At 39.7% G+C, this 26,184-nt stretch overlaps 1 protein-coding gene across 8 annotated transcripts in view; it reads right to left on the bottom strand.

The window, feature by feature from the left end:
• Positions 1–26,184, bottom strand: part of LOC117401306 (receptor-type tyrosine-protein phosphatase S) — a 152,696-nt gene that overhangs the window by 119,759 nt on the left and 6,753 nt on the right. For 4 of the 8 annotated variants that reach the window (XM_059015084.1, XM_059015082.1, XM_059015083.1 and 1 more), the window contains exon 1: positions 1,762–1,912. The exons of 1 other annotated variant lie outside the window; for it this stretch is intronic. The gene's annotated coding sequence lies outside the window, so the exon portion shown is untranslated. Of the gene's footprint in view, positions 1–1,761; positions 1,913–20,720; positions 20,797–26,184 lie in introns of those variants that run through there. 3 more of the 8 variants (XM_059015087.1, XM_059015086.1, XM_059015080.1) reach the window with 2 other exon arrangements.

Below are 26,184 nucleotides of genomic sequence, written 5' to 3' on the forward strand. Positions count from 1 at the left end.
AAGCCAAAACTAATTTCACAAAATGTCAAATGTTTTCCAAGTACAGACTGTTCTCTGTTCTCCTGGCGGGGGCCATTTCGCAAACTTGAGAAAGAGCCAATAATGTGTGTGTGTGTGTGTGTGTGTGTTATATATATATATATATATATATATATATATATATATATATATATATATACCCTGCAGTTCTTCTAATTTCAGAATGGCGGAGCCTGTTTTCCAACTCACTGTGTTTAGTGTTTATTTTGGCATTTTTGAAAGAAAAAAAAAGTATTTGTTGTATTGAATGGATTTGACAAGTTGCGCATTCCGATTTACCTAAACGTATCTTCAAATCAAGTGGAGAGGAAAAAATAAATAAATAAAAAATAAAAACAAAGCTTGCCTTGAAGGCTTGAGTGTTTTCAAAACAACGACAAAGAGGCACGTGTCCGAACACTAACTTAAGATAAGTGCATTTAACCCATGAAAGAAAGTATAATTCAATATATTAGTAAACTACTTCGTGTAACATGGGTGTTAAAGGTAAGTTTAATTATGGTCGCCTATTTGTTAATGTTCCGGTCTATATTTAATAAATCACTTCTATAAAAGACGTGGCGTGATTATACCTGACACCAGCCTTGAATAAACAAACAGCACGGGTTCGCACGTCCCTGTGGTAGATACCGTGTCACTCAAACAAACCCACAAACTGAACCCTCGCACAAACAATCCTTCGACAAAAATGTGTGGCTTCGGGGCATAGGCTTCAGCGTCACAGCAGGCTGTATTACTGTGCAAGGACAAGCACTCCTAGCAAGCCGGGAAAGCCGAAAATATGCAAATTAGAGATTCATTCATACGGAATGTGAGAACGTTTATTATAATCGGAAGGGAATGGGACAGGACCAGAGGGTGGGTTAAATACAAGCGGCCGCGCTGTGCCACTGTCAATCGCAATACGCCGTTCTGAAAAGAAAAAAAAACTATACAAAACGTGTTACAAGTTAAATAAAAGTGACCCTCAGCCAAGAGCGGCCGCGCGTTTAAATGACCTGTATACAGTACAGCGTAGGGGTTCTCTGGATGGGGTATTATTGAAATAACCCGCATATATGATTCATGAGTTGTGTTTTTTTTTCTGCACAGCTTTTCACCAGCTGGCTCGGGACCGGTAGGTAGGGATTGCTACTATACTGTACAGAAAGAAACCTCGTTAACTTTTGCCTCGTAAAAGTACTAATTTTACTGAATGCAATTTCAAAGGCAGAGAAACTGAATCAATCATATTTCCTGGACATGCTAATAACTTGTGTTCAGCATCAAAACAAAGTCAGTTTAAAAAAAAAAAAAAAAAAAAAAGGCCATCAAAACTACCTACTGTAGTTATACTAATAAAAAACCCGTACAATCCCCAAACACAAAACAGCAAGGTATACAGCGTTTCAAACCAAATAACCGTGCGTAAAACAGACAGAACGTGATTTACAATGAAACACAATAAATACAGCCAATAAAACACACACACACATTATATATATATATATATATATATATATATATATATATATATATATATATGCACACTAGCCGACAAATTATAAAATACAGTTCTTGACTTTAGTACGAAATGTATTTTTCTTCTATTAGGTTAGTTACGTTCCCATGCATGTCCACCGATTGTACCCTGCATTTTTAAAAGAACAAAACAATACATTTTTAGCACTTTAAATAATGCACGCACACACACACACAAATCCCCAAAACTTGATCGCTTACCGTGTTTTTCTTGTCCAGACTTTTTTTTTTTTTTTTAAAGCCCCCCTCCTTGGGGGGCAACGAAAAGATAAATAGAAATTCCTCGTTTTTGTTATATCCAAAGAAATAATGCATCCAAAAAAAAGAAATCCCACAGATCCCCCCCACCCCCCACCCCAAAAAAAAAAAAATTAAAAAAAAATGTGTTTTAATACTGCAGGTTCAAAAAAAAATCCTATTCCGTTATGAGAATACGCTGAATGAGACTGTCGCTCTGGAATGGAGAGAGTCTGCACAAAGCGAACAGCACAGCGCTCCGCGTCTCTGTGCCCTGTTGCTGGTACTGCTTTTCGTTTTTTTTTTTTTTTTTTGGAAGGGGGTGGGGAATGGGTAAGAGGGCCCCTCAGTGAGATAACAAAGCAAAGCCCTTCTCGGGTCATGTGACCAGGTTAGTGAATGACACTACGGATTGAAAACAGATGAGGGTATCGGTGAGGGGGGTGCATTTGCCATCCCATCGGCAAGGCAGCGTGCTGAGAAGTAGGCTTGCCGTTTGTGACTTGTGAGTCGCTTTGCTTTCCATAAGGTGATTTGCATTGAATAAAACGCACAGGCATTCCATTCCTGGTGAGATTCGCATTGTCAATTTGGGAACCTGTGCAGCTGCCCCGCCCCCAGACAAACACACACACACACACACACACACACAGGCACAGCTGCCCCAGCTATACTGTACACAACAATATCAGCCAGCTGCAAATTACAGCAAATTATTGTTACCTTTCCCATTGTTAAACCATGATGTGCAACTCATTAGATTATTATTGATAATAATAATAATAATAATAATAATAATAATAATAATAATAATAATAATAATAATAATAATTGGCCGTCATGTTGGGATAATGTGCTTTGCAATGGTTTTGAAAACTATATTCATACTCATCGGTATGCTTTTCTTGGGCTGCAGGAAATCCAAATTCAAACCACCATGAGTAAAATCTTTTACCAGCTCAGTTAATAGTTAACTGGGAAGCCACACCAAAGCATTCAGACCTTTCTTGAAGCTTTGCACTAAAATCCAAAATGTAGATTTTGAATCTGCTCCCTTTTTTGTTTGCAATGTTTACGTCACCATTTATTTACATCTCTCCTTTTTCTCGGCATATTCTCAGTACGTTTCAATTACACTCTCGACCCAGCACAGATCTCCTATTTGAGGGTCATCGTTTACAAAATATTGATTTAATGATCTGGGAAGAGCTGCTGGAGAGAGTGCCTGCATGGGGCTGCTGCTAGTTCTATTTTTATCTTTGAAATACTTCCTGACCTTTTAACAAAAGGAGATACTGACCACGTAAAAAGAAGTTGGTCTAGCCCTGGTGGCTATTCAAAACACCAAGTAAAACATTCGCTTTACTTTTGAAAATTTATTTTCTTTGTGCAGCTTATCCATGGCTGCCTAATTTAATCACTGCAATAAATCTTGAGCAATATGCTGGCTTACTGTCATGAGGCAAATCTTAAGCATGGAACATTTCGCTTGGGTATGGAAATGTGTTTTGTGACTGGAGCTTTTGTGACACATGATAAAAGGGCACTTGCAGGTTGACAAGAGCAATCCATAACTTTGTAATGAGCCGGATGGAAAGGGGGTTGTTGCTGTCGTCTCTTTTTACCTTCAGCAACTTCCGCAGTGGACTCCCCCTGCAGCAACCCATCTCGTACAGTAAAGAGATTGTCACTAACACCATCATTCCATACATCACACCTGTTGTGCATTTCCATTCTGTTATATCTGCCTGCAGTTTGGAGTTATAATAAAAACATGTCTTTTTTTTATTTTAAAACATCCAGTACTACACTCTAGTTGCAAGCCATTATTTCAGATTGTTCCTGGTCATGTTAACTGGAGAGTGAAACTGTCTCCTCCCCTTCAGGGCACTGTCAGTAACCAACCAGCTGCTTCCCCTACTGACTGACATGCTTTTAGCCAGTAACGTGCTTTGACCCAGAAGACACTGCTGAGAGGAAATGACCTAGAAAGTGTAATAGATTCCCTGAGAATAAGGCATGGAAACTAAGAACTCTCTTTAAGCAAATGTAGTACCATATCATGTTAAAAACACTGTGTTCAAATTAATATACATGTTTGCTAAAACACTTTAAAAACTGCACCTTTGAGACCTATGTAGCTAAAGGAAGTGCAAACACAGGTAAGATTTATTGTTACAAATAAAAATAAATGTTTACAGTATTAGACAAACATTTCCCTCCGATGGCTTATTGCATTTTTTCAGCTAGATTTTAAAACAAATAAACAATGAAAAAACAGGAACCGTGATTTGATTTTGTTTTATTAAAGCAGTGTGTTCTGTATGTCAGACCACAGGCTGGAAAAAAAGAGGGCTATCGAGGAGCTTGTCAAACACACAGCAAGCATGCAGTCAAAGGGGCTAGCAAGCTCCCTAGCCAGGCTCCATGAACTGCAATGCATTAGCACTACTAATTGGAATTCCTAGAATTCTTTGTCTGACCCTTTGCTGGTTAGGTTAGGGTCGTTGGAATGCCTGGCAAAAAACCAGGGGCTGTAATACGACACCGGTGGCTTTCACAGCTTTTAACAGCTCGGAGATCCGAGGAGAAAAGATTCAGTCTCTTAAGATCTGTAACTCGCACACAGATGCTGTGTCCCTTATATTCGTTCATCGGCTTGAGTCACTGACTAGTACAAACCTAGAAAAGCACATGCAGATGTGAGAGCTGTACAGCAGTACAGGGGCTGGAGGACACAAAACTAGACACATCTGTTATAACTCTGTCAATAGGGAGATATAATGTGAATTCTGTTCACCAGCAGAGCCCGTTGACACTGCACTGGTGAAACGCCAGGCATCCCCCCCCCCCCCCCCCGAGTGCCTATTGCAAGGCACTTTATAAAATCTGTCAGATCTTGCTGTCTTGCGCATCATGCCTGAAACTAACTTGGCACTGGGAGATGCAGCTTTTATATATTACAGGGATGCTTTAGCATGAACGAATCAGGAAGGAGAGGCCCGCTTACACAAACGTGTGCGAAAGGGTTTTCTGTGTTTGTCCAGATCCCAGGCATTTGAAAGTGAGTTGGTGGCATATGTTTTAACACTTAAGAGCATTGAAAAAAAATGTACGACAATTCATATTTTGTAAGGGATACTAGAAAAAGTTAAGACTTTAGTTTAAGTATCCGTTATGTAGTGTAGTGATTATAAACATGTTAGTAATTATCCTAGTAACAATTATAGAATAAACTCAACTAAACTCTTACCAACTGTAAAAACCCACACACGTGGCATATCACTTTGTAAAAGCCGCACACACGAGTCTTTCATTAGCACCTTCAAAACACGGATAGTACATTTTTAAAACCGTATATGAACCTTGAAAATACCCCCCTAAGCCAGCTAGAAAAGGGCTATTAATTCGGCAGGCAGATGCCTCTTGGACGTTTCTTAGACAGGAAGCTATCTTGTTGAAACGGCTCCGGGCAGTTCCAGAGTGAACGTGCTGCGTGTCTCACTGTGCGGCCGGGGGCTGGGTACCCACATGTCTATAAACCCAAGAGGGAAATCAATAACAAACGTACCTGCTGTACTGAGCAGTAACCACTAAGGATCAAAATCTATGACATTGGAAAGGTTTGCCATTATTGTGATGAATACTTATGAGCCTTTAAAGGAGTAATAACAAGCAAAGCTTCAACCTAGCTAGCGGATTGCAATATCCTTCTATTTTATGCTATTTATATTTGGAGCATTGCAATACTGTGCACCAGTGTGTTTACATGTAAACCTTCAAACTTATTAGTTTATTTCCCAAAGTAATATTAGTAATCAGTTGTATTACTCTTAGATGTGAGTGATATTAACCAGACTGTTAAAAAACAAAGTGACATTATCAGGACCTTGTCCCCATGGGTTCCCATTATATCAAGGCCGGGACATTTTAATGTGGTGATATTAAGTGGATGGTTAACAGGAGCGATACTAAGCAGGTTTTACTGTACGTCTCTTCCATGTGAAAATGCCAGTTGTTGATAAAGGGGATACTGTACTATCTCAATACCAGGAATGGCTTAGCCCCCTTCTCAAATCTTTTTTTTTCCTCTCCTGCCTGGTTCTCAGTAGTCAGTAATTGGCTCCAGAAATGTTTTTTTTTTCTTTCTCTGTCTTTAAGCGAAGCCTGCAGGCCCAAGAAGCCTCCAGGGGCACGGTTTCCACGACAACCAACCAGCAGGCTTACATGATTCTTCATTCTGACAGGCCACTTTGATTCTAGCCTGGCCAATCAAAACTGTTCACAGCTGCAAGCAGCGGACGAACAAGAGTCGATTTTGTGTCCTCTGGACTGTTTAAAAAAAATAAAAAATAAATTGGGGATTAGGAGAGGGGGAAATAAGGGATACAGCACTAGCAAACACAGCTTTCACTAGGAACCTTTCCAACACTTTTACCACAACATATAGAAGGAATATAGCTTTCCTATAAGGGATAGTTAGCTGTATATTTAGAATATGTTGCAAATTTATGCTTTTTACTGAATACATTAAAGAGTAATGCATTGCTGGCATTTAGGATTCTCCAGACAAGCTCATAGCCAGGTAAAGGCAGATTTGCCAACAAATGGTAATTACTCAATATAGGAACCCTGAGCCACTCAGAACGATGGCAAACACTCTGAAAGAGTAAAGGAAATGTAACAAAACAAATGCAATTCTATTTGAATCCACTTAAGTGGTCGCCTCGGCATTTTTCTCATGATTGTTAGAAAGCAGCTCAAGAGAAGTGCTGATCACAGTCTGTAAAACCAGTGGGACGGTGTATATACAGGTGTTTACTTTTTTAAAAAAAAGTGAATTGAAGACTGGAGTTTTTAAAAATATGCTTCTATGTGTTATATAAAAACTTCCCCACTTGCAGAATATTGTGGGACACGTGATTGTGATCCTTTGTGCCGTTCAGAATTCCCAGCGTACAGCACGGGGTTAAACAAACGATTGCTACACTGCGTTTCCTCTTTGTTGAAATGTGACCTCTTATTCCCTCAAATCCCTGCTCCTCTCTCCCTCTTCCGCTGCTGAATAAAACAAGGCTGCTCCCTGAACCAATTAAAATTTCAAGACCACCGGCATGAAAAAAAAAGCGATCCTCAGCTTTCCCTGTTAGCGTGCTGGGGATGTTCCTCTCTCTCTTCACACTACCTCTTAATAGTAAGTCAGCAATATTTTTTCAATATGAAATTAAAAGTAAAAGAGATAATCTTGACCTTGAAAGGGCAGGGGCAGCAGTTCCTGGCTGCTCTATTCTGCATCGTTTGTTAAATTTATGTCCTAATAAAACGCCGCTCTCAGCGCCCACTCAAAGAGCCGTAATTGCAGCTTGATGAACGGACTGGAGGAGCACCGAAGCGTGAAGCAGGTGGGATTCGTCTCGACCGAGGGAAAATATTTTTTTATTTTTGCTTTTTAATGGAAACCAACTGATGCAGGGCTACAACCGACAGATGAGCTGTTAAACAGATACAGTTTTAAATACCTGTTGCTGCATTTCACACATGCATTTTTATACGAAGCATACAGTGGGCCCGCATAACGGGGTGTTTCTCCTTAAAACGTCCAAGTAAAACGTTTGTAGCCAACAAAATAATTGTGCTTATATTATATTGAAAAATTACTAGATTTATACTTTTTTTTAGGTATTCATTTTTTTTGCAGCGTTCTGTCCATACTGCTGGATCTACCTGTGTGTGGTATGAAAAAAAACAAACAAAAACAAATAAAAAACTAGTCAGGTCTACAGTAGAATGCAGAAACAGCTAAACCATGAAACCCAGACAACAGACAAACCACAAGAAATCAAAGTTTTCACTGCAGCTTTAAACGAATCTCCTGAAAGGTGCCGCATTTTCCCTCCCAAACTGTAAACGATGATTTTAAGAAGGGAATAAGAACGTGTTCATGTTTGTATTATTATTGTTATTATTATTACTCTTATTATCCGCTGGCGGAGGATTTGTGACATGAAACTGGAAGCCGAGTCTGACCTCTGCATCTTTGAACTTGAGGTCCAGAAAGCCGGGATCATCCCTTCTAATCTGCCCTCTCATTACAGCTCAGCTCCATGATAGCGGCCGGCCATCGGGTGCATTTCCACAGTGATGTGATCGCTAGCAGCTTTAGAGGCGCATTTAATAAAATACCGACGTAGTGTTAGAAAGCGGTACATCGTCACAATGTGGTACACGTACCAAAATTTGACCCGTGTGATGTCAGAAAGTGATATGATGTCACATTGAAAGTGGTACCCTCATTTTGGTACAGGTTCAATCAATTGCGATCTGATGGGTGTTTTCCTATTGTCAAACAGAGGTACATTTACCATTAACTATACAATATTTTTTTGCAAACTTAAACTGGAATCAATTTCTCTAAAAAGAAAAAAAAAACAATTCACGACGAACAAGACAAAATGAGTGTCTCGTTGAGCAGACACAGGTAATCTGACACAATATCCAAAACACACAAACATTATGCCTGAAATCCATTCTGTGCCAGAATGGATTTACATGTCCAGCAATTAGCATGTAATAGGCGCCCCCGTGGTCTAATTATAATCTCATTTGTTTTTAATAAAGACCAGTGCAAAAGCTAAGCAAATGATTTTAACTATATTTAAATGTACTGTGAAATATGGATTTAATAGCTGGTATTTATTAATTACCAACAGTCCTTTAATTACCTAAATGTGTTTCTATGTCTTAGTACGTTGTTAGCTCGCATTCCAGCATGTGTATTGTTTGGTTAGAAAGCTTCTCTTGTATTTCTGTAAAACACCGATTAACATTGGAGAAGGCAGTAAAATAAGACACAGTAATTACGGAAACATAATTGGTGTTTAAAGAAATAAAAGATTTCCTTTAATTGACTAACACAGTGTGTCCTATTAAATGTTATTTAAATGTTAATTCTACATTTTAATTGGAATGTTATTTTTGTTCTTTCCGATTACAGAACAGTGTTAAATCTACTATATAAAACAGGTTTATCTGTCTGGTCCCATGTACCAGGATGGCGTTCAATAATTTGAGAGCGCTTTTGCTTTTCAATCACAACGGCCCGAAGTGGTTTCGACACTACACTCTAATTCAAGGGAGGACAAGCCTAGTCCTGGAGCCGCGGGGTCTTCTGGTTTGCGTTCCACCCGAGTTCTCAATTATTGAATTGAACCAATTATTGTTCTCAATGGGTCAACACAAAAAAAAAAAGTCCAGGTCTTTCGCCATTGATGATTTAAAGATAGCCAGTAAACCTGCAGGATTGTGGCTCTCCAGGACCAGGGTTGGCCAGCCAAAAGTCTAATTCCTTCAGGGGGCTTGGAAAATCTATAACGACCCATAGGTTCAGCGTTAACCATCACTAATAATTTGAATACAGATCTACCAGCCAAACAAGCCCTCTGTTGAGAACATACGAGACTTTAAAAACTTGAATCAATTCCCTTATATTTTTTTTATTTCATCCAGGCAGCTGCTGTCTTACCTATCGTGACTGAAACTCATTTCCAACAGGGAGATGCAGATTTAATATAGTAAAAAAAACATGCCAGTTGCTATCTAATAAACCCGTGGGGTGTGGCCCTTTTGCACAAAACTTGGTGTTACTGATCACCATTACTGTTAAAATCATCAAATCGATAGAAATCATTTGTGATTATGAGCAACCTTCTGGTCATTCAAACTGTAAAAATTGACAATTTTCAGGCTCAACAAAATGGTTAACTTTATCTGTGCTAGCGGGGACCATGAAAGTCGTGCTGGTAGGAAAGGTTCATTTTGAAATCTAGAACGTCTGTGCTTAATCTACTGCAGAATTTCCTAGCAGAGGAGGCCTGACCTTCGTTTACCTCTGGTATGAGACAGAGAAAGGGACTCACAGAGATTTCACCGGGAGATGTCTGCCGCACTGGCGGATTAAACGAATCAAAAGATTAATCAGACTTAAAAACACCAAAGGCAGAGACAGCCCCTTAAAGACGTGTCTTAGACACAGCCATCTTTATTAGCATAGCATCGCTTACAGGCTTCGAGAAATCTCCTGCCTACTGGAATAAAAAACAGTGTACGACACAGACAGCATTACCAGTAATAGCAACAACAACTACTGTACAGTGGTCCTTGTACTGTGCTACTGGCATACCATGGTACTAAACAGTATCTTTGAATTCCAATTTATATCTCCATTACTGTGTAATGGTGTCCGCAATTATTCAGAGTGGTTCTGGTTCCTGGTACCACAGCACTGAGTTATCACAATGTTTCTCTATACCTCCCTTTACCAGGCTGTGAGCTTGCCTAGGGCTAACAGAATTCTTCATTTCATTCAAAGCACGTGACGATGCAACCTTCAAACTCTGTAACCCCCCCCCCCCGCTCTGTCTGTCTATGTAGAGTGAGTGGGGCTAGCAGAGTTGAGTTGAAGACCAAGGCAAACCTACTTTGTAAGAGTTTGAGGATCTCAATAAGAAGGGCAGCTGAAACACACTCACACATATTTATATCACTTAAAGGCTGCAAACACCATTAACTGAAATCCCTACTCTAAAAGGTTTTTACAGGCAAAGCAATGTGAGTGGAATTTGGCATTTTTGCGTATGTTCAGGACATTAATAAGGCTTAAACTCATTTTTCAAACAACAGTAATCATACGATACTTATCAGCATGCATCTGTCACTGAGCTGTAGCAAAGGATGTCGTATGAATATGAATTCTCTTTACAGTATACACATAATAATAAAAGTGACATACAGACAGACATCAGACTATATCGTCAGTATATCAATATGAAACATACCATTCTGTACATACAGGATTAGATATTTTATGCTGTAGCAGACACAGTAGTTTTTTTTCTTGGCTAATCTGTATTTTTCAGACCTCTTTTAGAGGTAAAGAAGGACTTATTTTGTTTCTGCCTGCATTTCACAATGCATACTTATATATATATTATATATGAAGTAACAATAAAACAAATAGATTCATTCTACGATACATGCTTGTCCTCTCCTGAGCACCTGCTTATTTGTGCCTGATATAAATTCAGTCTGATTCAGATAAAGCTTTGATGGAAAGTGCTGTCCTCCATCCCCAAAACCTAATACATCTGGCTCTACCTAACCATCTTCAAGGAATATAGGGCTCAAAATTTACTAAACTCTTCAACTGTTGCTAATGAAACTATCAGTAGTCCAGAACAGTTTCATGGGTTTTAAAACTTGAAATAACCCAAGTGTGAAAGCATTGCGAGAGCCCATAATATCAAATGCAGTGAATCATCACCAATGTGGAGTTAAATCCAGTTTCACCGACCCCAATTAGCACCAATCAAAACATACTGCATCACAACATACCTGGCGTGCTACGGCTCAAATTCAGCTGTTGCTAAGAAGGAGAGCAGGAAGGAGCTACCTTCCAGGATCTCACCTGGTGCATCGAGCCAACGTCCTTAACCCGAGGGATTGCTCCCACCAGGGGGCAGGCAACACAATGAGGTCACCTCCTCAGGAACAATAGCAGGGGCGTGCTCAAAGTGGCAGGGAGGATCAGGGCTCTATTATCTACCCAGGGGGGCAATTTAATAAACAGTGTTTAAAGGGCAATACTGAGCTGTCTGCCTTGAAAAAATAATAGGAGACTGCTGGAGAAACAGTTACTATCAGTGTGGGGGACCGAACAGGGGATTTGCAGACAGATCTAAACATTTATAGCTTAATTACTGACTTTCTGGAGTCAAGGAAATACTAACCTGATGCTGTTTTAGTGCAAAAAGGAGACAATCACAAAAGACATTTAGGTTTTAAGGTAATACAGTCCCTTCATGCTTGGGGAGACGATGGACAGGGGGACAGGGACGGGGGACGGGGGTGGACTGAATAAGACATTCCTAAAAAAGTCCCTATGTCTGCCAAATTAAAACATATCACCTATTTGACGTCTATCAAAACACATAATATTAAAACAGTGTGCTAAATGCATTATGCAGATACAAGTTACTACGGTATTTCACAATGATACTGTATAAATGAGTCCCTAGGGCAGCCCTGTAGTTGACATCTGAACCCTGACCCCTCACCTCAGCACTCTTGAAACTGGAGAGGGGTAGCAAAGGCTCTTTCATATCCAATAATACAGAACAGAAATGCACTGTGTCCATGTACGAGCCAAATAAAAATCACTGACATTGCAAAGGACAGGGGCTTTAACCCTTCCATGAGGCTTTGTGATGCCTCTGTACATGCATTTTCATGTGCGGATTTCAAAACAGATGCCAACTAAGTATTAAGATTGGGAGAAATTAATTAAAGTGATATTATTGATAGTTTGTTTCTTAATGTATTGCCTTGAGATATCAAATATGAACAACCTGCCTATATTATTAGTTGCAATGGAGACAAGTGGTATGATTCAAGTGTGTTGCATAATATAATTCCTGCATTACTAGTTGGTGTAATATGGTCCTCATACCAATTCTTTGGATTTTCCAGTGCCATGGAAGCTTGGAACATACTGCTGTCCTTCTGTGCTGTTAATGCCTATAGTCCAGTGGTACACAACTGTGGCCCTTGAGATCCATTTCCAGTCCTGGTCTTTATTCCAAGCAGGTCCTAAATCAGTTCATTGCCATTTAACAGCTTCAATGAACTACATTAGAACATGCTTGGAGCAAAAGAAACAGGACTGGAATAGATCTCGAGGGCTGGAGTTGAGTACCACTGCTACAGTCCAAGACTAAGCAAGTAGTTAATGCTCATGTTATGCAAATGGTATTCATTCCCTACAATATATACAAGCTGCATTTCCCTGATGCTAGTTTCAGTCAGGATAGCAAGACAGCTGATCTGACTAACTTTGATATAAGTTGTCCTTACAAGCAGTACAGTGAGGTCGAGGCCATGAAAATATCATGACCTTTGCCCGTGCTGCAATCTACCCCCCCACCCCCTTTCAAACAGGAACGCAATGCTGGACGATCAATATGTTCTGAAGGATCACCACTCCACACAATCGAGAGCATCTCACAGCCCGGCAATGAAACTGCCTGTGATTGCATTCGACCGAGCCTTAAAAAGATGTCATACATCAAGCGGCCAACAGATAAAACACGATCCCAGGCAAGCGAATCAGTGGAGAGCCTTTCACTGCCATACATCCATTTGTGTCAATATTCTAAACAAGGCTCTCTGTACTATCAAACGAAGCCCGCTATCTTTCATTAAACTGCCTGTCGCTGGCATGTAAATAACGGCTCTTTATCTCCGCCCCCTTCCCCCAAGCTCTGTACCGCAGCTCTCTATACACCCATACATGAGTTTTTATTACAGGATACAGTGGCAGTAGCAGCTGACATCGTCAGATAACACACTTAGTGAAATATCATTCATTTGTATATGGAAGCACCTGCCAACCAAACACCTGCCCTCTAGCAAAGCCAGTCAGAAATGTTATCTTGCCCAACGTGTAGTTATTATAGATGATATCAGAATGCAAAAGTGTGTGTGTCCAGAATTTCCTAAGGCTTTCCCATGGACATAGTCTCATCCAGCTTAACGTTGTAGTTGATCCTAAAAAGTAACAGCACCCCAATGGCTTACAAAAAAAGGTTAAAACATTTTAAAACAGGTTTAAATCCTACTGTAAAGTTTGAATATTTAGGAAACGAGTCACCAGTAGTTGTTCACAATGTTTGCCAGTGAATGCAGTGATTGATATTCTCCACATGAATGAATAGAGATAACAAATGTCTCGGTTTCCATTCATATTTCCCGATGTGGGACCCCCCCCGCCCCCCTTTTCCGGACAGCAGTCTATCTGATCCCAGGCACCCCCCAGAACTCTAAGGCACTGGCAGCTCACTCCACTGCCCTGAGAAAACTGTCTTCTTTCGGAGAGCAACAGGGATAATGCAGCCTCTGAATTATTAATTACCGGAGCTGCAGTGTTGGAATAAGTGAGAATTACATGTGGGAAGGCCATGCCAGTGGTTTTCAATGTTCTGTGGAGAAACGAAATCCTGCAGATTACACACAGGTTATCCGGCTTTCTCGACAGATTGGTCCAGGCATAATGTATAGTTACCCCCTCAAATGTGCTCTGTAATTAATAATAGTCTTTGTATAAATATTATACACGTGTTAGCTGCAATGCTCGAGGATGTACACCCTTGCTGTTTTTTATTTATTTAAACCATATTTCTTTCTGTATGCGATTATGATTTTATGACAAGGTCATTATAATTGTTTCAGAGGCCTTTCCCCTTTTTCAGTGTTTATTTTCAGACATTCTCCAGAGTTAATTGTAGATCGGCAACACTGGATGTTAATTAGGTTTTTATTTCTGCTGTTTGTGTTGCGTTGAGGAGTCCTGAGAAGAGCTCAAATCAAATGACAGCACAGGTGGGGAATCACAGTGCACAGAAAACAGTAAACTGAACCATGAATGGGGTTTAGTGAACCCAAAATAAACAGAAGTGTCCCAGGGCTCTTTCCTATACACAGCGGTTTCATTGTCGGTCAGTTAAAAAGCCTACAATCAGAAAGTCTAGCCGTGTTTCGCACCATTAAGATCTTCATAATCTCTTCTTAGGGAGTGTGCTGGGCTGTGTTTAGGTGCCTGTAATTTGGGTGTAATACCAAAGCGATACTCATCATGTTCCCCATTAATATTTAAGCATCCCTTCCCTCTGAAGATTGATGACCAGTCCCCTGGTAGAGAACATTGCGTTGTGGTGGAGCCCTTATCAATGAAAAGGTCCCCAGTACTTGAGACTGCTGGAGACTGAGTGTTGGTATAAAGGAGCAAAAACAAACACAGCATGTCTTGATTTTCAATGGAAAGCATAGCCTGGGTACCTTGGTATATCAGATCATTCATGTATGAAGGTGGCATATTTCAAAAAGCCTTTTCCCCCAACCACTATAAAACAATCATCAGTTCAGGTATCGAACACGTCATCTAGAGATATTGAAGCCTTGCAATGAATTGGCTTAAATGAAAAGTGTTGACCTAGTCTGAACAAGATCCGAATGCAAATCACAGCCCACAACCATTAAGGTGTTTATTAAAGAACTTATACTGATTGTGAGAGATAGTGCACATCCCCTATTCATCAACTCTAGATCTTTGATCGATACAATATAGCATCTATATACACTATAACACTTTGCAGTCTATTCCCACCTATCCCCTCCCATTTAAGACAGAATAATGCAGATTGCGTCTTTCAGCAGAAGCTATATCTACGGCACATAGATCCGGCCCCCTGTGCTTAGAACTCATCACTACAATTCCACACTTGAGAAAGCTCCTGTCACTCCAAATGCAACTGAGCCATTCTCATAGACAGCCTCACGCTAGTATATCAATAGGTCCATTAGTCTTGTTGTGCAAATGACTGAAAGCCGGCATTTTGTCTTCTGTTTTGTTGCTACAGTGCAATAGAAAGCATATATATATTACAGTCAATTCCCACCCATCTCCTCCCATTTAAAGCAGAATAACGCATATTGCGTCTCACAGCACCAGCTATATTTGATGCCTGAAGGTTGAAATAGAAAGAAATTGTAGATCATGACATCATTAAGTATTAATAGCAGTGCAGTAAATGACATCCCAGACACATTCATAGATTTAAATAGAAATAAGTGAATATAGGAGAATCAGGATCAGACTGGATTCTCATCAATCACTAGAAATACATGAAGAAAAGTAACTGATTAACTAAAGACTCCATTGCATTAATTAGTAAAAACAACATTAGTCTACCTAACAGGGTCTACTATGCTGCCATGTCTTGTCTTCTTTTCTCTCTCTCTCTCTCTCTCTCTCGATGTACATTTATACCTATTTCCTAATGCATTTATAACCACAGTACATTCCATTTGGGATATACACTTCCTGGAAACACATACAACTGCTGTATGTTTTTTTTTTGTACAAGGCTAGGCTAAATTACATTTTGTTAAATACTGTATTTTGAAACATTGCAGTAGTACGATTGAAATCTATATCTTTTCCCAGAAGGCTGGGGGGGGGGGGGGGGGGGAGAGACAGGATGACTAAATCCATATTTAATCATCCCTGCCTGCACAACAATTGAACCACCAGCCTCAGATTGATCAGGCTGGACCAGCTCAAGTCCGGCGGACTATTCGGGTCTGGAATCCTATTGACAGCCCTGCACAGCTCAGCAATTATCATGAGCAGAAACCATACAGAGGAGCTACTGGACCAGTGAACCAACTCATTATCATCATACAAAACAATCCAACAGGGGCTTGAAATTCACACCAGCCCTGGAGCCCCCCCTTATTGAGGCAGGGCTTGACCAATCGGATCGATCACAGAACCCGAGTGTAGGTTTACTGACGGACAGCATGCTCGATCTTACACTATGCTAACACCACACTGTTGCATTGGCTGGGCTCGGGCTCTAGGGAAGACTGCCCCCTATTGAGCAATCAGTGCCACTTCTTCCACTGCCAGCAGCACCTGTCTCTTGGAGGTCTTGCTGATCTGACTGTGCGACTGAAGACACTGACATGCAATGCAGAACTTTATCTCCTAATTAAGGCAGGTTTTTTTTGCACGTCCGATTTGCTACTATTGGCAGCAGTGTCAGAGAGTCACTCAATATAAAGGCCACCCAAATATTCAGGCCATCGAACATTTCAAATCTCTATTAGATTGCTATAAAATTGCAACATGCTGTGAACTACCAACCCCTTTTTAAAGACATTTCTAAGAAAATGTGTATGCAACATGATGGATCCATGTAAAAAAAATGAAATCTAAAAAACACAACAGTTTGCATGAAAGAAAACTAAAATAAATAACATCTAGAATGATCAAACTGACTTTTAAAGAAAGACTGAAAACTGAAATCAGTGAAAGGCCCTTATATAGTCAAATATAATACTTTCACAATTTACTGTCAATTGGACTAACCGTGAATTCAATGAATTTGTGACTCAATGAGTTGTGCAATAACAAGCTGGCACTGTAGAAATATATGAAAAAAAAGGTACTGTGATTATTTGAGTCGACTGACTCAGGTTGCACACACCACCCTCCTCCAGGCATTTTCCAGTCAGCATGTTAAGATTTCCTTTCTTCCCAAGGGCTGTATCTGTCAATCGCAAGCCCATTTCTCAAGTCAAAATGCCATGTAGCTGTCAATAACCGGCAGAAAAAGCATTGCTGATTTAATGATTGCCTTGTTAGGGCCATTGCTGGTCAGTATTTCAGTGCTGTGAACGCATCGGGAATTGCACGCCTCCAATACTGCAGTCCTTATTAAAACTAACTAAAGGACACCAACACAAATCTATATTGAAAAGGGTCAAAAAGCATCTTATGATGAAGAGCAAGAATGAAACTAATTAAAAGGCCTTGATAAAATGAATACTACTTGTCTTGTATTAAATTCCCCCAGTTTTTTTTTTTTTTTTTAAACACCTACCATAACACTGTCAATAAGGACCCCAATGGGCCACCAGAGTGCTTGGATGTATATCTTCTGGGGGTGATGCATTAGCACTGCTGAATGAACACCATGCCTTCTAATTCCTATAACATTCCCCTTGTAATGACATTCAGAGCGCACCGTGATATGTATCATATCTTGACATTACTCGCCTATTCTCCAGCAAAGTCTCTTCTCCACAATGGCCGCTAGAGCTACGGCTTTTGATCTTGTATTTTAATGTAGTCTTGGATACAGAACAGCGCCTTTCATAGTGGACCACCATCACAAAGCGCTTTACAATATACAGTAAAAAAAAACAATTGTGCATAATAAAAAGTGTCATATAGAATCATAAGATACAGTGAAACATCAGAAGTAGCAAAGACACAACAGCTAATAACAGGCTTAAAGATATCTGTTATCAAAAATCAGATCTGATGTCTTACCCATCTTGATTGAAACTGACAACAGGGAGTTTTTACACATATCCTTCAGTCCCTCATTTCCTTACAGAAAACCCATGGGGGAGAGAAAGTCACACAACAGTGTGTGTTAGGTTTTTCAAGACGGGTTTGAGCATAAACAGCATTATACCATTTTACTTCTCTCCTACACTGTTCTGTTTTTCTAAGAGACTGTACACATGTAATTACATGTCTGCTTGTGGTCCTTTATGAACATGCATTGCTACAGGAAAAAGAAGCCATGAATTAACAGCAGTTACGTGCCACTGCCTCGTTCAGTCGAAACGCAGCTCAGTCTCTGCTGGGAAAGGGATCCCGGCTTTGCTATAAACAAGCTCGTTCCCAAGACGCCTGCAGGCCAAGATCAGAATGGATGAAGAAGAAGAGCGGAGACTGGGTAATCAGTGCTAAACGAAGTCGAGGATCTCCCTGGAATACTTGTTTGAAACTTAGCGTCTTGAAATAGCTCCCTATAAACTGACACAGTCAGCAAACAAGTTTAAAGTTTAAAGTTCAAACTACTGATGACAACCCATACAGTACACCGGTTAAGGACTAACTGGGTCATTCCACTGCACTGTTTAGAATAAAAAGATTACTGAATGCCTGAGAAGTTATATCGGACTACGGAACAAGAGAGGCTAGCTGGAAAAGCACACCAGTATTGCACAAAGGATTAAATTAACAGGTTTTCAAAACTTTACTTCTGACAGAAAAACGTACAGCTCTGTCGGGCTCCTGCTTTGTTACTGAGTATTAAATGTGAGCCACATAGAATCAGAGATCATCCTTATCTATGTTTGCCATCATCCATTTCTTAATCTATTTTGGGGGTGGGGGCACAGCATTGCAATTGACAATCTTGGCATCCCAGGAATTTCAATAACCAGCATTCTCTTTCTGTAGCAAGCACAATGTAACTGAAAAGTTATACACATTAAAAACACCCTTACTAAATTATTTTCAATGGAAATCCGATGGCAATACAATGGTTAGGTAGTAAGCGGCATGCAAAACCAGGGCAGCAACCACGGGTATCCACCGGTATAGGAGTACCACGGTGGCAACAATTTGATTTAGTGACAATACTCAGGGCATCACAGAAGCCTGAACCCTTATCCATTGGTAATCCATTGTGCTTGACATGGTTACTGTTTCAGCACCAATGTGCTACAGTATGCGGTTCCACTGTGTTGCAATAGCTTACATGGCAATGGTTTTGCTAAAGATTCTTCAGGGCTATGCATTGTAATGGGTATCCTGATTATACTTCCCGAGAAACTGTGAATGCATATATCGTCATTAAGCAGGAGAAGTCACTATAGATGTCATTGTTGTTTGCTTTGTGCAACAGACAAATATGGGGGAATGAAACACTGGAGGTCAGGAGGCTGTAGCATGGTGAGGCATGAAGTACCGTCGTTTTACCCAGAACCCGCTGTCCAAACGTAGAGCTAAGCGCTTTCTCTTCTCACAGTGAGAATGGACGGTGCTGCCTGGTAATTACTTCATTTGACCCCCAATGACAGTAATTACCTTTCGTTTTCATCAGCCGCCCCTCTTTATGTTTTTTCTCACTCTCGGCTTATTAAAAAAGACAAAACCAGCCCACTTACAGCCCTGTTACTGATGCTATAGAAAGTTAGAGAGCTTAGCTACTTCCGAATATATTCCATTTGCTTTGTTCCGAGGACAATTAGTATTCTAAAGCGTCATTCAAGCCCTTTTTCTCTGCACTTCAGGCTTCTATTTCCTTCTTAAACAATCGGAGATAAGTACTAATCAGTCATTCTCAGTGACTTCAGTATTTGTTCAAACGCATGTGTGTGAGGCCATCAATGATTTATAGGCTTTATAGGCCTGAAAGAGGTCTTCATCATTTTTGAGAATGAGCCAGCTATAGAAGACGCATACCAACAAGCGCTTTAATACAAATAAATGCAAATAGATTGCAAGCCAAGCGTTTTTATCTCTTCCACTGGTCTGGAGGTTTGAATGAACATGCGAGATGGGGCAGAGAAATGACATGCATTAATAGATAAAGCAGAGCTATAATTTGATTGAACTCCTCCCTCGTATTGACTTCACTATATATATATATAAAAAAAAGGTACCGGGCAAAGCTACATTAACCAGCAATGAAGTGGTATTAGCTCTGACTGTAGACTGTCCTTCAGTAGAGGGTGAGGCTGACATTAATCTTGAAATGACTGAGAATTCACCCTGAACCCATTAGGACTAGGAGCATGTTGAGAGAGAGCGAGAGAGAGCGAGAGAGCGAGAGCGAGAGCGAGAGCGAGAGCGAGAGAGAGAGAGCGAGAGAGAGAGAGAGAGAGAGAGAGAGAGAGAGAGAGAGAGAGAGAGAGCGAGAGAGAGAGAGAGAGAATGGATGGGGCTTTCAAGATTGCTACTGTGTTGCTGTACCATTACATATGAAATTCTGGGTTGTTGAATTTATATTAGGAGCCCAATTCCAATAATAAAAGAAGTGGGCTTGAATGTACATTATTTTACAACATTTTGAAAATGTGTATCTGTAGTTCAGCATTATTTGTGTAGTCTATGTTCGGCCTTTCTTTCAGGAATCCCTTTTTTTTTTAACACCCTGTTCACAGTATTCTTTCACTGGGGCCCAATTATAACAATATACTGAATATCCGGAGGGATGGCATGAATGATACAAGGTAAAAGTAAATCAATATAGCAACACAATCAATACATAATTCTTACATGTGTTCGTGTTCACCAACCAATGCCTGTGTAATTACATGTCATTTATATTGCAAGAGGTAGAGTAAATTATCTTCATAATAACTGTTACTTTAGACATTGAGAGAATATAGCCCTGATGGTAATTCGGATACAGACCATTAAAAGAATAAGGGCTCTAAAAGTAGCGCTATTTTTGTCCGGAAGAAAACATTTGCAATTCTAAAACCAATAAGAAACTACTCACAAGCCCCTTAATGAAATGTCCGAAGTGGAGGGTTTTTTTTCTGATCTGGTCACTGTATTGGATGCATTTTTATCATCTGGAAAAAAATAAATAATAATAATCATACTTTTTATGTTTTGGAGTAATAATAATAATAATAATAATAATAATAATAATAATAATAATATATTTATTTTTATATAGTGCCTTTCATAGTGGACCACCATCACAAAGTGCCTTACAGAGGTCGGCTGTGAACTGTGCATTATATGCAGAGTCACTTAGAATAGGATATTGATTTAACATCTCATCAGCAGGATGGAGCACAAGGAGGTTAAGTGACTTGCTCAGGGTCACACAGTGAGTCAGTCAGTGGCAGAGGTGGGATGTGAACCGGTGACCTTCTGGACTTTAACCACTGGACCACACTGCCTCCTGTAATCACCCCCATACTGGATCCCATTCACAAAACTTTGACTTGCACTTCAGAGCAAGAACCTTAAACTCCTGCCATGATGCTGGCTCAGATAGGAACCCATTACGGAAGTAAGCTTGAAGTGTAACTGCATGTTTCATTTAGATGTAGCTTAGCATAACTGCCTGGTAAATGCAACAACATGAAATACAGTGAGCCACCATTAGTTCCAGGGCAGTAAACTGCAAAGGAGAAATGTTCATGTTACTAACTATTAAGGAACAACCCACAAGCAAGGCAGGGAGTCATTAATTAACGTGTCAAGTTGTTTACTTGTACAAGGTTTTGAAACATTAACAGATTTCATTGCACTGGAGTTTTTAAATGGCTCAAGGTGTTCCTGATACAGGATACAACTAGCTGGTAGCTTTCTTTTTAAGAAGTTTTTTTTTTTTTTTTTTTTAATAGCTATCCTGTGGTTACTGTGCGTGCTGAAATGTTTTACTTGACATAAGGGTTGTAAAAGCATAACTGAGACTCAGAAAGGGGGAGGTGTCTCTATTAACTGCACTGGGAATAGACAAGGCACAGCTGGCAAGGTGCAGCAGCAGACACAGCACTCCGGAAGTGAACCGGAGTTTAACAACAACATCAGCTCGATAGAACATGACTTTTCAAAGAACAAAACATTTGAGGGTTTCATTCTCAGTATTGCTTCCTGTGCAGAAATACAGTCTGACTGACATCACTAAAACTTCCAACTGAACAAATAGACAAGGATGTCTACAGCTATGGCCAAAAGTTTTGCATCACCAAGACTTTTAGTATTGAGATACACACAGACACAAAAAAAATATATGAACATAATTTTGATGTTTTATGTAATCAAAGAAATTACAAAAGTCTACCGGAAGCCATAATAGTAATACAGCATTTCATGGTAGATTTAGAAATCTAAATTAAATTAAATTCTCACTTTTTCTTTTGTGGAAAACCACAAAGCGGTATGTAATTCAATATGTTAATGTACCATTATTCAGCAGGTTTCATTCGACTTTATGAAGCAACATTTGTTAATTCTATAGGGTGATGCAAAACACTGGCCATAGCTGTAACTCCTATTAAAAACTGCCCATGCTGTCAACAATTAAAATGCTCCGTTTATTACTTTTAACAGCTTGAGGGATATGAAAAGGGCTGTCATTGTACAGGTGTTTGAAAGTGAAACTTCATAATAATCTTGTGGTTATACAGAAATAGCCAGGCCAGAGAATTTCTTTAAGGTGTTGATAGTCAGTCTGGAGCACGCTTTCTAAACTCCACAGAATACACAGTCTAGATTGATAATGTAAGTTAGTAGTTATTCTGATAAGTATCCCTCCATTCACCCAGAGAATATAAAACAAGTAAAAAACAAAAAAAAAAGAAGTCTTATAATCCCTGCCGTCAACAGGGTGTTGGAAAGAGAATTTGCAGAGAGAGGAGAATCAAAAAGGCAGGCAGTGGGTAAGGATTCCATTACACAGAGTAAACACTGTCAGGAAACTGGGCGGGGGGGGGGGGGGGTAACATGTCATTCTGTGAGCATGCATTTGTTACATATTAGAGGTTTTCAACTCTGACAGATTCGTTAACTGTACTGCAATGCTCCCACCTCTGTATTACCCCTGCAGACCAGGAGTAGACAACACTGGTGTCTCACAGTAGATACAAACACAGACGTATCAAGACCATTCAGAGGTTTAGCAGATTTATGGTATAAAATATCATTTTGTGATATTGCTTGCCATCCTATAATAAACGTCACCTTTTCGGGTAACTGTCTATGCAAGGCTTGTGCAATATTGTTGCACATATTTGTATTTAAATATGTAAGATGAACAGCACTAATAAAGTGCAATTTCAAAAAGAAATGTACGATTTTTTTTGTTTTTTATACCCATGTACTACAGTCCTTTATACATTAATAAGACAGAAAGGATTGGCAGCCATTAGCCTAGTTTGAACTGCACCTCAGCTGTATTCCTTGTTATCTTTCCAAAGAAATCCCGAACGACAATCACATGCTTGGAGTGGCTGCACTCGTCAGCGTTTCAGAATCGGAATCGGACAGAATCATACATACAGGGCACTTCATGATTTTTTAAAAGGGAAAAAATAACAAGCCAGAAGGTGTGTGACCCACCCATGTACTTGGAAATCAATCTCTGTCTGTTGAAAGCATTTCGGCTTAAACTCTAGATGCCACATCAAAAGAAACTATGCATAATATCACTGGGATACAATTTTACAAACACTTGAGTGCTAGATCTTGAAGGAGCCTTATCAGAACCATTATGGATTTGGAATAAATATTGTACAGGGATCCTGATACACTGGCTTGTACTGAGATGGAATGCTACTGCAATGTACAATGTGTTTTGGTGTATAACATTGTTATACCATACAGTAATATTGTACCACTGTGGCTGCCCTTGTGGTACCCTAGTACATTACACTGAAGGTAATATGCTATGGGTCACTGTCATCACGGGAGACTTCATATAAATCAGAACTTCGTATCTATTCAGAGAAGACTGTGAAATGAACATGAAGATAAGCAGTTTGCAGTGGCTAGCGCAGTATCTAAAGAATCAGTCTGCTATGCAGTACGATCGGTGCCTGAGTTAAAGACCTCATCACCATCTTCAAGAAAACTGTGAAAAAGCAGCTTTCATCTGGGGTCTTGATGTTTGCTCGAAACTGGGGGGACGGGGGGACGGGAGACAACCTTGCATTCGAAATTTTCTCTACGGCTGACAAAGTGACAGCAAAAATAAATAAACTTTAACAGACTCCATTAATTTAATTCAGGGGGCCGCGGCCTTTAGTAACTCAATTTGTGAGAGAAAAAAAAAAAGACTTGGAACAAAGCAGACATTCAGGTTGAGCTTGAAAAAAAAACTTTTATTTAAAAAACCGAGGGGAAAAAAAAACAGCACTCCTGAGTAAGGTAGCCTTCACATCCTGAAGATTTATGACAGTCCCGGCGCTTCCTACTGAAGTAGATTCAAAGATTTACCACTGTTGGCTGATTTCCATGTTTAATCCAGTTTCTTTCTTTTTTTACTGATTTGAACTGTAAAACCTGCATATGCTTTAAAAACATACCACTAGAATACTGAAAGATTGGCCTAACAAAACTTTTTTTTTGTGAAGGAGCGAATGCAGAGTAAAAACAGGATTGCCATAAGTCCTCCAGTATCCCACAATCCTTGTTAGTTCAACCTAAATATGAAAAAGGTCAAAAGTGACAATCACCTAGGAAACAGTTGATCTTTGCCCCCTTGGTCCCACCTGCTCTTTTAATATATATTTGTAGAGTAGGTGGGGCCAGCAGACTTGTTATATGATTTGAATTGAATGAGTTCAGTGCAGGCAGTTAGGATTCTCCAGACAAACCCAAAGCAAGCTCAGAGCCATGTAAATACATAGAATAAAATCCTCCACTAAGAATGATTGCACTCATCATAAAAAGGAACTGAAATGTAACGAATTAAAAAGACATTTGAACCCTACTATACTTTTTCCATTGTTTCACCAGCTATTTCTATTAAGTGCGCTCCCTGCTTACACAGACAAGTACACTCGCACACTCACACAGAGCCACTGTGGTTAATATAGGAAGCCATCCATTCATGAATCAATGAGAGGTAAAACAATTTAAAAAAATCCCATAATCAATGGCGCTGGACGAACAACAAATTCAACATGCAGAGGCGGAGAGTGGGAAAATGGTTCAATTTTAATTAAATTGTATCCACGGCTCCGAACTGTTCTCTTTCGCTAATAGCTACACTCTCTTTACTATGAGAATGCTGCCGGAGAGAGGGAACGGGGGGGGGGTTCTGTGGTCACCAACACGATGCACTTAATATACAAGGGTGGAAATAAGACTCCCATGCATAGCAGTTTGATCCATTCCTGCTTTTACTACGAGTTTAATACAACAACACCCTCCGTCTATCTCTCTGTCTCTCGCTCTCTCACTCGCGGCGCCGTTATATATTCAAAAAGCTCAGCTTTTTCACTGTTCAAATAAATAATTTCAGATCTGTTTGCTGCGGCAGGGAACCTAAACGGATTATTGTTTGAGGGATCAATGTTGGGTATGAGTGTTTTATTATTACACCAGATGAAATGTACAAGACGGTCTCAAGGCTAGGACCCCTCCCCAATTCCATTTAAATGTGCAACGAATGGGCCTATAGCCACTGCTATGTAATTGCCAGGGACGAGGAGAGAAGACAGGTCTGGCAATTTTATTGTTCTGATAGGTATATGCGCTTATGTGTGGACATTAGGCCCAATGGTATTTGAGATAAGCGTGTGTGCTTGTATTTTAATAGAGTTTGGAATGATAAAATAAAGTGCAAATCCCATTAAAAGGTAGAACTGCAGCTTAAAGGCTTGGCTTGAACATCGTTCTTGAAGACAATTCCACCATCAGTCACAACAGTGGTACTGCATAGCAGAATGCCAATATATTGTGTACGATACACATATATATTATATTATATATATATATATATATATATATACACACACACACTATTGCAGTCTATCGTAGTGCCACTCGATTGCCATTGAAGATCATTTAATAAGGGTATGTATAGCAATGTGTTTTCCAGCAAAATTATTCTCATACAGGTAAGATCAGCACAAGGTATGAAAATAATGGTCAATATAGTAATCAATAAAAAGATAAGCAAAAAAAAAAAACATGAAATTAAAATGTCATTATGAATTCCAATCAATTTTTTTTTTCTTTAGCCACTAACGAACAAAGTGTGTCTAAAGTGAAACTGACTTGCAAAGATGAGCATCTTAGACTTCAAACATTCTTATCTTTTATTGAAGGGAGGCTAATGTGTCTATCTGTCCAAGAGACTAAACTGAAGGAAACCTGCAGAACCTTTTAGCTGGGAGACTAAGAGGCGCTCTGACACAGCCCACTATAAAACACTAGCGCTGTGATGCAAGCAATAACAGCAGACGTGACCTTCAGGGGAGAGCAGGAGGCAAGCAAAG

This window comes from Acipenser ruthenus, chromosome 49 (assembly GCF_902713425.1).
Source record: "Acipenser ruthenus chromosome 49, fAciRut3.2 maternal haplotype, whole genome shotgun sequence".
Lineage (NCBI taxonomy): Eukaryota > Metazoa > Chordata > Actinopteri > Acipenseriformes > Acipenseridae > Acipenser > Acipenser ruthenus.